General features: G+C 66.0%; 1 long non-coding RNA gene across 1 annotated transcript; it reads left to right on the top strand.

Annotated features, from left to right (window-relative positions):
* The first annotated feature begins 1,431 nt into the window (after positions 1-1,431).
* LOC129514725 (uncharacterized) lies at positions 1,432-2,997 on the top strand. The gene is made up of 2 exons (XR_008665492.1): positions 1,432-1,503; positions 2,099-2,997. It is a non-coding gene; the product is annotated as an uncharacterized LOC129514725 (long non-coding RNA).
* The last annotated feature ends 9,263 nt before the right edge of the window (positions 2,998-12,260 follow it).

Here is a 12,260-nt window from a genome sequence, read left to right as displayed (position 1 = left end):
CTCTGCCTATGTCTCTGCCCCTCTCTCTCTCTCTGTGTGTGTGTGTGACTACCATAAATAAATAAAAATTAAAAAAAAATAATAAAGACCCTCTGATGCGTTGAGAATGTTAACATTTTGTCCTGTACGTTACACGTCGCGGCCGGGTTCGTTGCTGCGCTGGCTCCGGGTGGGGCTGGGAGGGGGCCGACCTTGATCTGGAAGGTGGTCTGCAGATTTATGGTGGATTTATATCCACTCCTTTATTGTCAACCGATACTTAGGGAGGGCCTCCTGGGAACCGTGCAGGATGCAGCTGGACACACAATGGGCAGAGAGAATTCACAGCCTAGTAGAGGGAAACAGACTGACAAACAAGGAAGCTACAGTGTCACAGGGGATGTGAGCAGGGGAGGGGATGAAAGTGGAAGTAGGGGCTGGAGGAGGCCCCCCGACAGGAAGACATGTGAACGAAGATCCGAAGGACATGGGGCACCCAGATGGAGGGAAAAGAGGGGTCCCCAGAGGTATGGACAGTGTAAAGGCCCTGGGGTGAGTGCAGGCCTGGGTATCTTCCAGGAGCGGACCTGGCGCATGACAGTTAGTGGCCAGGAGATAGACGGTGGGGGACAGAGCAGGGGAGCGGGCACAGGACGTGGGCTGTGGGTTCCTGGGAGGGCTTTGGCCTCCCCTCTGAGGGCTGGGTGGGCAGCCGTCCATTCTCTAGCAACGCGTGTGCACGGCTGAGCGGGATTCCCAGTTTGGGCCGAGAGCACTGAGGCTGCGAGCTGAGCGACTCTCACAGGCTCGCCTCCGGGCCTCCGAGGGCCTCCGAGGGCCTCCTCCGCCTGCGGCGCCGCCCTCCCGCTCCCCGCTAGGACCTGGGGCTCCCGAGGCACACCCAGGGGAGCAGAGGCCCAGGCCAGGGCCGGCCCCCAGGACTCTGCAACAGGGCGGGGAGGGCGGGGGGAGGGGTGTTATCGGCCTGGGGTGTGGTGTGCGTGTCCCTCCCAGGGCGCCGGGGTCTCCCTGTGGGTCAGCGCGGCGGGGTCACAGTGCGGGGGGTGGGGGCTTCTCAGCGCGGAGGCCGCCGTCGGTGCGCAGGCCCGGCTCCCGCGACAAGGGACAAGGTCCCGAGGTCCAGGGTCCCCGCGGGCCTCCGGGAGGCCGGCGCGTCATCTCCGCCGCAGGGGCCCCGGGCTCTCCCGAAGCTGACCCAGTGGGGGCTCTGGAACCCCGTGCGCTGGGCCCGGGGGTGGGAGGGGGGAGGGGAGGAGGAGGGGAGCGGGCGAAGGGAGGGGCGGGGGAGGGGAGGCCGCCCCGCCCGGACCGGCCCCGCCGCGGCCTCGCAGGCCCGGGGACGCCTTTGTCTCGCAGCGCGCGCGGCCAGACGCCGCCCCCGCCCCCGCCCCCGCCCCGCCCCAGGGGCCCCTCGGCGGTCCGGCCCCTCCTTGGGCACCGCGGCGCCGATTCTCCCGCAGTAACATTTCCGCGGCTTCGCAGCGCTTCCTGCTCCCGGTGCAGGTTAGAGGGTCCGGGCGCCCGGGGCCGAGGAGGGGCGGGCGGGCACCGATCGCGGGGCGCGGGGGGCGGGGGGGGGCGGGCCCGCCTGCAGGACCCCGTCCGAGCCCCGCCACGAGGCCGGAGCGCGCGCAGGCTCCGGCGCAGGCCAGGGGCGCGCCCCACGCGAGGACCCCGGGCGCCCCGGGGGGACGAGGGTCAGCCGGGGGCGGCCCCTCGCGGCGGGGGCGGGGCTGCAGGTGGGCCCGGTGCGCACGCGCCCGCCGCCCCGCGTGATTGGCCCGGGCTGCCGCGCTCCCGACCAATGAGCACGCGGCCCCAGGGCCCGGCGCGGGGCGGCTCCGCTGCGGTCCTTCCGCGGGCGGGTGGGCCCCGAGTGGGCCCGCGAGCCCCGCGATGCGCTGCGCACCGGCCCGCAGCCTGCTCCGCCCGAAGCGCGCAGAGCGCCACGGCCCCCGCGCCTCTGCGCACCCCGCCGGCATCCTGCCGTTCCCAGGCCGCAGGCTTTAGAAGGCAAACCAGCCCCCCTCGTAAAAACCAGTCGGCGGCGGTGGGGCCGGCGGCAAAGACAAAATGTGTTCTCCTCCGTCGCTTATAGATCATCTTCGAGGAATCCATAATTTGTGATGAAATTATTACTTGTTGAAATGCTACATGATAATAATAACACGGAGACAAGAAGCAAGTGATGATGGGGATGCAGAGAAATGGGCGCCCGCGAGCAGTGCTGATGCAGCCCTTCTGGAAGCCTCTGTCCACTCAGGGCGCTGGAGAGGGGATTGCCTCCCTCTCCCCCCCCCAGGGCACACCCAGGGGCTGAAAGCAGGAGCTCCACAGATCCCGGTGGCCAGTGTTCACCGCACCGGTCCTCACCATAGGGAAGGGGTGGCAACAGCCCAGGCGTCCATCAGCAGAGGAAGGATAAGCAAAATGTGGTCCATCCACACAGCCGAATATTACTCATCTTTAAAAAGGAAGGACATTCTGACACCTGCCACAGTGTGACGAACCTCGAGGACAGATGCTAAGGAACGGGGGTCAGACAGGAAAAGACAAGCCTATAATTCTGCCTACATGACACATTTAGCACAGGCCAATGCATTGAGAGGGAAGGTAGAGGTTAGCGGGGCCTGGGGGACGGTGGGCCAGGGGCTTGTCGCTTACTGAGTACAAAGTTTCTGTTTGGGATGACGGAAAAGTTCTGGGAAGGGTTGTGCACATGGTTGCACGACGATTTGAATATGCTCCAATATTCACAGTGCCACTGAACTGTGCACCTAAAAGTGATTTTAAAATGGCTAGTTTAGGGGCACCTGGGTGGCTCAGGGGCTGAGCGTCTGTCTGTCTTTGGCTCAGGGCGTGACCCCGCGGTGCCTGGATCGAGTCCCGCATGGGGCTCCCTGCACGGAGCCTGCTTCTCCCTCTGCCTGTGTCTCTGCCTCTTTCTCTCTGTGTGTCTCTCATGAATAAATAAATAAAATCCTTAGAAAAATAAAACGACAAGTTTAATATCATATATATTTTACCGCAATTTTAAAAATTAACGATGTAATATACCCAAACCATGGAGTCGTACACTTCAAACGGGTGAATTGTATGGTGTGTGAATTGTAGCTCAACAAAGCTGCTGAAATATTTAAAGCAGTAATATTGGAGAGAGCGTGTGCCGGCGGCTCCGGGAGCGCGCCTGACCCCGGGAGGCCCACGGGGCGGAGGTGCTGAGGACTCCTGCGGCGGCTGGGACGCGCACCCTCTCCATCCTCCCCTGCGCGCCGTGAGCAGGGCCTGACCCGGGAGCACCCCACCCGAGGCCGCGTCCGCGGAGGGGCGCACAGCCGCACCTGCTGGGAGGCAGCCAGACACCGCCCCCCCCCCCCCCGGGCCCCTGCAGGCCGGCCCCGCCCCGCCCCGCCCCGCCGCCTGGGCATCCAGGCAGGAAGCCCGCAGACTCCCCAAAAGGCATCTTGCTCGTGACCTCCCGTCCGGTCGGGAGCGCGCGGCGGCCAGGCCAGGCGGGGGTGGGAGGGCCGGCTCCCCGCCCCGCGGTCCTGCCGCCCGCCCCTGCCGCCGCGGCCGCTGGAGGGCGCCCCCGCACCGCTCCTGCCGACCCGCGGGCTCCCGCCGGGACGGCCCTCGGCGGCGCCGGAGCTTGATCTCCTGGTTAGGCTCGGCAGGGGCGGGAGGCCGCAGCCGTCTTCAGACGCGGTGTCCAGACCCCCCGGCGGCCGCCTCCCGCCCCCAGGCTGCACCGCAGCTCCCCGTGGGGGCCGCGTAACCGCACGTTCCTGCCGGGCCCGTGCGCTCAGCTCTCAGGGAAGCTGGACGGACCGCCCTTCGCTTCCTTGGCCGGCCAAGACCCATCCATCCCCCCCAACACCTCTGTGCCTCAAAACTCTCCCCTGGGGGGGGTCCTCAGCAGGTGACATGTGAGCAAGAACCAAGAGAGGGACCCTCTCCCTGCCCCTCCCGACCTCTCCCCCAGCGGGCAGGACCTCTGGCTGCAGAGCTGGGCCTGGAGCGTGGGCCGCCTGCCTGCACATCCACGCTGAGCCCCCCCCCCCCCCCCAACGGGCTTCTCATCTTCCAGGGAACTGGCCCAGGCTAATGGCTGCAAGTGGGATCCCGGGCCAGCCCGTAACCCAGACACTGGCTAACCCCAGTGCCCTTTCTCGGCCTCTGCCCCGGGGCTCCTGAGTGCCGGCAGATGGAGGGCTCCCGCTGACCACTCTGTCCTCCGTGGCCGATTACTGATAGGACCTCGTCTGCCTCAGGTGGTCCAGTCATAGTCACTTGACATCAAGGGACAGTCGTGGCCTGGCTGTTCAGGGTGACAGTGAGAGCACTGCTGCGCTGGCGTGTGATGAGCAAGAGCCCTTTGGCGAGTACCTGTGCAGGGATGGCCGCCGGCTGGGGAGCCTCGTTTGACTCACTGGGACCCTGCCCCCCCCCCCCCCCGGGCAGCCCCAGGCGAGGCCAACAGCCCGGGCTCTGGAGGACGGTGCTGAGGAGGTGGCCCTGCTGGAGTCGGGGCACAGGGTGCGGCTTGGGCACCGGGCGCTCCAGCAGCTACATGGTCTCCGGGCAGTGGGGCAGTGGCCGGCTCTAGGTCAGCGGGGTCACAGAGCAGCCAGCCCCTAAATCGTTCTGGGCCTGCCCGAGGGGGAGGCTTCCGCTGCAGGTGGGTGACTGGGGGCCTCGCTATCACCTCCGCAGTCTGTTTCCTCTTTCCTCTGCTGGCTCCCCGGCCTCCTGGGGCCGTCTCCTCTCTACGTGGAGCCTCCCTGCTTCCGGAGGCCTCCGTGTGAGAGCAACAGAATACCCCTGAAAGGAGCCTGTGGTGCAGGGAAGCTTCTGGTGCCTCCTCAGTGTGTAGGGCAGGCAGCTGAGAAGCCCAGAGTGCCTGAATCTTAGGTGGAGAAAGGGGTCTCACTCGGCGAGCCAGCGTGGGGAGGAGGCCCCCTTACCACGCCCGGAGTCTCCTCCACCGCACCCCTGGGCTGGCTTCTCTTCCTTGGTGTGGGCAGCAGAGGGTCTTTGCCCCTAAACAGGACGTAAAGGGGTGCATCCCACTGGCATCTTCACCCCGAACTCTCACCAAGGGGACGCCCCGAGAGACAGGTGTGCAGTCCCCTTGCCTTTGCTTCCCTTCTTCCTGTGGCTATGCCCAACCACCCGGACGGGGACTGTTTAATTGATTCAATTTGTCCAACAGTAAAAACACTGCAGATGTCAGCCTCCCAGCACCCCGCCCCCAGGGAGGCAGCAGACACCTGCCAAGGCCCTGGGGCTGGGAGTCCTTCCAGGGGCCACTATGGCCAGGCTGCGGGGGAGGCCCCTGGCTCCCATGCTGCTTGTTGGGAATGGCTAAGGGACGGCTCCAGGCGGCGCAGAGGCATGCTGAACGAGGATCAGATCAGTCTGTCTTTCTCAAAGAATTATGGTTCGTACGGACTCCCAGTTCCAGGCAGATGACTCTTGTTTTGGTGGAGACGCTACTCCTGGGCCAGTGGTAGGGTTCCCTGTTCTCCATCAACTAGGTCCTGGGGGCTTTTCCAGGCCAGTGGGGGATGGGAGCAGCTGAGGGTTCCCTGGGCTTGACTGCCCCCTTCCTAGGGCTAGGGCCCCTCGCCGGGGCTTGGTGGTCTCCCTGTTGCCACCTGGTGTGAGGAAAGCAGTTGGGCCTCTGAGCTCCCAGGTGGCTGGGGACCCGAGGCCTGTGCAGAACATGGTAGCCCGGTGTCTACAGCCTGGGGACCCCTGCTGCTGCCCGTCTGCCTGTGGGATGTGTCTGTGGCCATGGCCACACTGGGAGATGCTTCTAGGGGGAAGGTGCTGGGCCAGGAGGGAGACTCACCCTGAGTCCCTGAACCCCTGGCCCAGCCCGGAGCCCCAGTGTGGGCCCCCACCTCCAGAGCCACCCCTTTCCACCCCAGAGGGGGACCACTGGGAGAGAGAGCGAAGAGCAGGGGTGACTTAGGGAGGGGCTTCTCTCTGCGCCCTCACCACCCCTCCAACGCCGTCAGGGGAGGGCTGTCACCCTGAATTTGGGGTCGGCCCTCCCCCACCGCACCCTCAGGAAAAGCCCGGGCCTTTCCATCATCGACTGGTTACATTTTCAAGGATCCCAGGCTCTTTCCTCCAGCTCCTCGGGGACAGGGAGAAAGCAAGGGTAAGGGGACCGCGCGACGGGGGACACGGAGGGCTCGTCCAAGGTCAGAGCCCGCGCAGGCCGCGTGTCGGGCCGCAGGGTCGTTCTCCTGCGTGTGGACCAGCGGGCGGGGGGGCCGGGCCCCGCAGCGGCCACTTCGGAGGGGCGGCGGGAGGCAGCCTGCGCCCCCCCCCCGCCAGCTCCCCCGCGGCCCGGGCCCCGAGCTCCGGGTGGGGGTCCCCGGGGGCGGGAGCGGGAGGTGGGGCGCCCGGCGCCGAGGAGGAGAGAACAAAAGGGGGCCCCGCCCCCTCCCGGCCCGCCCGCGGCGGCCAATCGTCGCAGCCGCTGCAGACGGCGGCCTCTGATTGGCTGCGCGGCGGCCAATCCGGCGCCGGGCCCGCGAGCTCCTGCGGCCCCACGTGGGGCGGTGCGCGCGGCGGTTCGCGGGCCGGGGCGGGCGGGGCGTGCGGCTCGGGGCCGCGCTCGGGGACGGGACGGGGCCGCCCCGGGCCCCCCGAGCGCCCCGGGCGCGCGCAGCGCTGTGCCGGCTTCTGGCTGGTGTGCACGCGCGGGGTGAGGTGAGCGCCTGTCCGGGAGGAGGCCGCGCCCCCCGCCCCCCAGCGCTGCACCCCCAGGCTAGGCCCGGAGGCCGGGCAGGTGGTGGGGAGACCGGGTCTGCAGCCCTGATGCAGCGCGCTCCCCACCTGGCCCCTAGACGTGCTGGGGTGGCCCCGCCGCGGCCGGGGGGCCTCTCCCGGCTTCCATGAGTTGCTCCAAGCTCCTGCAAGAGGCACATGCCGGAGTGGCCTTTGGCATGAGTCAGGGCCGGGGCGGTGCATTTGTCCGGCGCCCTTCGCCGGGCATTTGAGCGCAGGCTCGGATAAATGGAAGTCCCACGCGTGAAAGGAGAGTGGGCGCCGTCCCCAGGGCGGGCAACAAAGGGAGGGCTACCGGCTACCCCTCCAGGCCTGAAGGGCGCGGGACTCACCGGAGCCGCACAGCCAGGGGGGCTGTGACCTTGGGCAGAGGGACACAGAGACCCGGCTGGCAGCAGAATGGATGGTGCAGTGACCCGGCTTCCCGCCTGCTTTCCCTGCCTGCAGGCTCCTCACTGTCTCAGTCCAGCCCCAGCGGGCGGGGAGTCCCCATCGATACCTGCCTCTGGCTACCGTGCAGGGCAAGGCAAGGCGGGGGTAAGGTGTCCCCGGCTTGTCCCGAGGTGTGAATAAGGTCACCTCTGAAATGCTGCCGTCCCTTTACGGCAGTGGCCTACAACCTGAGTGAGACCCATGTGCGTCCTCCGCAGAGGGTGGGGCAGGGCGCCGCTGGGCCCTGTCTACTGCACAGCCCTTGGGAGCCTCTCCTGCCGAGACAGCCTGCACATGGCGAGTGGGACACAAGGCAAGTTGGCGAACAGAGCGAACAGAGCTCCCGGCAGTGCGCATGAGCAACACCTTCAGGGGCCTCCCCCTCCAGGAGGCCTTCCTGGATGCTTGTTTTCATTCAAGCGTTGCCGTGGGGTCCATAAATCGCAGTCATAGGGATTGCCCTTGTTCTCGGTCCTCTCTCCTTGGGGCCTGTGTCTGCTGGGTGCTCAGTACACGCTGGAGGCTGAAGGGACCCTGCTCTTTGCCTGGGTGAGGCCAAAGACAGGTCTTCCCTGGAAGTAGGGGCATTTGTTCCCCTCAATAAGCCTTTTGTTTTGTTTTGTTTTGTTTTGTTTTAAGATTTATTTATTTATTACTGAGAGACACAGGGAGAGAGAGAGAGAGAGGCAGAGACACAGGCAGAGGGAGAAGCAGGCTCCATGCCGGGAGCCCGACGTGGGACTCGATTCCGGGACTCCAGGATCGCGCCCTGGGCCAAAGGCAGGCGCCAAACCGCTGAGCCACCCAGGGATCCCTTCAGTAAGCCTTTTGGGGGGCCTTTCTCTGCACAGCCAGGGCTCAGCCCCAGGGGACCCCAAGGAGAAGAGAACGCGTTCTAGTAGGGAAGTTCACGGTCCAGGAGCACAGCCGCACGTTAGTCAGGATGAGGTGGTCTGAACCAGGGACCCGGAGGAGGTCAGGAGGGAGAGGACTCCTGGCCGAATGGGGACAAGGAAAGGGGGAGGCCCTGAGATGGCGCTGAAGGGCAGGTAGGAGCAGGGGCGGCGGAGGACGGGGAGCAAGGGGCGAGGAGGGCCCTGATCTTTAACTCACCCAGAGGAGCGGGGCCTGTGGGCTAAGCCCCGCGATTCATGGCCCCGCTGCGTGTCTGTGGCGGCTCCCTTGGCGCTGCTGTGTTGTATTCCGTGGGATGGGCGGGCCCTGGCTTCCTTTCCCGGGGTCCCCTTAAGGACGCGGGCGCTCTGCAGAGCCTAGGGTAGTGCATCCCAGCGCGGCACCCTAGCGCGGCTCCTGCGCCCGTGCCCGCCAGCCGGGCTGCTGGGAGGCCAGTGCTCCGCCCCCGCCGATGCCTCCGGTCCTCCACGTGGCGGCCGGGGTGGGTGCTGGTGGCCTGTACCAGGGCCGGCCCTGGGGATGACTCGGCCCTCACTCTGCCGTTTGGGGTGGGGGGACACACTCCTAACACCCCCGGTACTCAGATGACTGCCTGAGGCGAGGAGTGTCACCCCACTTACGGGACAGAAACTCTGGGGAGTGAAGCCACATCTGCCAGTGAGCGCTGGAGCTGCTCCTGGAATTCCAGTCTCAGTTCTTCCAGAAAATGAAACGTGGCTGGGACGGGTAGCTGGCCAGCCCTGCGGCACGCCGCTCCAGCGTGAGGTCAGGACTGGTGCAGAGCAAAGCGAGCTGGGGAGGGGACTCTGGGCTTTGGGGGAGGGCGGGCAGCAGCGGGGCCTTGGGAGCTGAGGGCTGAGGAGGCCCGGCGGGGGGCAGTGGGGTCAGCAGGGTCAGCGCCCACCTGGCGGGGCTTTGCTGGGGGCACGTTTGTGCCCAGAACCCGAGCTGGGTGCAGGGACATAACGGTGAACCCACGCAGGCAGGGCCCCGCCGCACGGTAATGGCAGAGCAGGGCAGGCGGCGATCAAGGAAATCCACAATAAATACATAATTACAGGCTGCGATGGGCGCTCTGTGCTGAGGCCTGACCCGGCCTGACATGAGGACCGAGAATGAACTGGCCTCAGACATCACGATGTCCCGGGGACTCTTAAAGGAGGTGGCCCAGCAGAATGGGGAGGAGGGCCTGGGGGAGGTGGCGGGGAGCCCACCGAGCCTGGGGGGGGTCATAAGCCACACCCAAGCTCGGGATTCGTCTCCACAGGACCTCCAGACTACGGTGACGGTGACGTAGACAAGGACGCATTTCTTTCTTTCACAGAAAGCCTCCAGGACAGCTCTGGGGGCTCCAGGGTCACCCAGGCTCCTCGTGCCTGGTGGCTCCGTCATCCTCAGCTGGGACTCCGTCCTCGTGATCCAGGGGGGCTGCTCCAGCCACCCCGTGGGCCTGGCAGGCGGCAGGAGGGGAGAAGGGACCAGGAGGAGCGCAGCCCCGACCCCTGCCCAGTGCACATGGCACTGCCGTCCTCCGTCTCCGGCTGCAGCGTGGCCCAGCGTCCAGCAGCGTCCAGCAGGGGCCCCGCCACGAGGTGGGGTGCTGTTACTAAGGTCTCCGCCCCTCCCAGGAGCTGGAAACCGGGAGATGCTGCTCGCAGCCAGAAAGCCCCAGCGGATGGGACCCCCGTCCCTCCCTGCACATAAGGTGTCCCTCGGCGCCCAGGAGTGGAGGCCGCAGGCTCCCAGGGCTGCTGCAGCCCCTGCCCAGGCCCTGTCCTGCTGACAACTCCTTTCATCTCATGTTCAGAGATGGGGAAACCAGGTGTCAGGGGAGCAAGGGCCCACAGCTGAGACATGGGCCAGGAGAGGCAGGCCCCGATGAGAACTTTCCAGAACTTCTATCCATCTCGGGGGAGATTCAAGACCACGAGGCCCGTCATTCCCTCACCCAGATGCTCCCTCTCTTCCTGTCCCTGGTGGGCCCAGGCCATCGCTGCCTCTTCTGTAAGCAGGACACGGGACCCAGGGGTGGCCCTAAGCCCCCTCCATCTTCCCAGAGTGCAGGAGGCAAGGCAGAGACAGTGAGGGGCGGCCAACCTCTGGGTGACCTGTGTGCCCTCAGCGTTGGACAGGAGCCCAGGCAGGTAGGAGAGGACCTGGGGGCTGCCCGTCTCAGCCCTGGGATGCACCCCCGGCTCCCCGCTCTGCTCCCCACGCAGCATCCTCCCCGCCAGAACCCGCTCTCGGAGCGGAGTCACCGATGCTAACTCCGGCTCTGCCGTTTGCCGTCACCTTAAAACTCACAAAGGGCCACTCGCCTGTAGAAATGAAAGTGGATGATGCTGAGGTGCATGAGGTCAAGAGTCAAGTCCTGCTCCCCAGGTGTCTCAAACCCTTGCCCACAGGAGCCAGGCGGACTGGGGGTGGCAGTTGCCAGACCGCGTCCACACCCGTGTAAGTGCCGCGGGCACACACGCAGACGTGGGACGGGCTGTGAAATCAGGGGAACCGCGAGCCCCGCTCCCCTTCCCGGCCGGGTGCGCGGCGCCGAGTGGGGTTGCCGAGTCCCGCGGACGGCTGCTGACGGGCATGTGGGTGCTTCCAGCTTCCCGTGGGAAGTCGCGATTTCAGTACTTGTGCAGTGGCGTTGGGGGGGGTGGGTCCCCAGAAATCGCCACCCTTTCTCCCTCATCAGGCTTCCACGGGCCCCGCCTGCCACCCGAGTGCTTGTAGGACCGGAGCAGGGGGGGGGGGCTGTGCCCTGGCAGGAAGGGCTCGGGGCCTCCGGCTGCGCTGGGAGGACGGGGCGGCGTGCACCGGGCCCCAGGGCTCGCACGCCTGGGCCAATTGGAAGCCCGACGCCAGCTGCTCAGCTGAGGTGGCCTCCGGAACAGCGAGGGGCGGCCCTGGCCTCTGGGTGTCCGAAGCCGTCAGATGCAGAGTTCTCTTGTTGGTGGCTCTGCTTCCTCCGCGTGCTGGCCGGGCCACCTATCCCCGCTTGGTTACCCGGTGGGAGCACAGGGTTCCCTCTGCACGGCCAGGAACGGGCTTGCTCCCTGGGCCAGGGGTCAGCGCGCTGTGACCTTCGGGGCCTGGTCCTGAGCGCACCCCCGCGCTGGGGATGGTTGGTGGCTCTACAGAACCATGTGGATCTGGTGAGGGGATTTCCTGCAGGAAGCAGGGCATCTGCTGTGGGAAGCATGGCTAGGAGCCCCACGCCCTGGCCCCGTGGAAGTCACACATTCTCCCTGCACTCACACCCACGACTCCGGGGGCCCCGCCTGGCACAGTGCAGCCGTGCGAGGGTCAAAACACCTCCCTCCCAAGAGAGGCTGACCTAGGGCACTTGCCGTGGCAATGGGAGGTGACTGGGGCCATAGTCCCCTGGGGCGTGTCCACCTCCCTGAGTTCTGGTGAGCTCCTGCCCAGAGTGTGCAGCCTCAAGTAGGTGCCAGAACTACCCACTGCCCGCATGTCTGAGACCCCACAGCAGGAGGAAGGAAGAGCAGAGGAGCAGAGAGTAAGATGCATTCAACCCCAGACAAGTCAAAACGGCCCCCTTTCTTCTCCCCGTCGGGTCACAAACTACTGGTGGTCCCCATGTGTTGACCTTCCATATTGGTGCCTCGGGCGGTGGCCTCTCCCTGGTAGGCTGACCTAACCTTTATTGCTGAGGAGGTCGGAGCCCTTGTGCCTTCCGGCCTCCTGGGATCACGAGGTCCGCCATGAACACATCTGCACACTATGGAGGATGGTTCCTGAGGTCCCCAGGCCCACCGTGTCCTCCTGCCCACTGAAGGCCAGACTGGTAACCCCACACCCTCTTTCCCCATTCACCCGGTGTGGCCCCAGCTCCCATCTCCTGGCCGGGCAGTGTCCTCCCCTGCATAACACAGTGCCGCTCTGATCGGGACAGAAAGCAGAGCCCTCGTTCGCTGCATGACGGAAGAAGCTCCTGGACCTGTGTCTGGGGCTGGGTGAGAAATAGCCCTTGTGTGGGTCTGTGGGCCGCACCCCCTCAGCCTGAGCTGCAGATGCGGGCGTGGCACGGGGACGGACACGTTCCTTCCTGTTGTACCTGTGCTCAGAAATGAGTTCCTTGCTTGCAG

The sequence above is a fragment of the Nyctereutes procyonoides genome, unplaced genomic scaffold (genome assembly GCF_905146905.1).
Source record: "Nyctereutes procyonoides isolate TBG_1078 unplaced genomic scaffold, NYPRO_anot_genome, whole genome shotgun sequence".
Lineage (NCBI taxonomy): Eukaryota > Metazoa > Chordata > Mammalia > Carnivora > Canidae > Nyctereutes > Nyctereutes procyonoides.
Note: the sequence above shows the minus strand (reverse complement) of the source record. Positions and strands in the feature narration are given on the sequence as shown.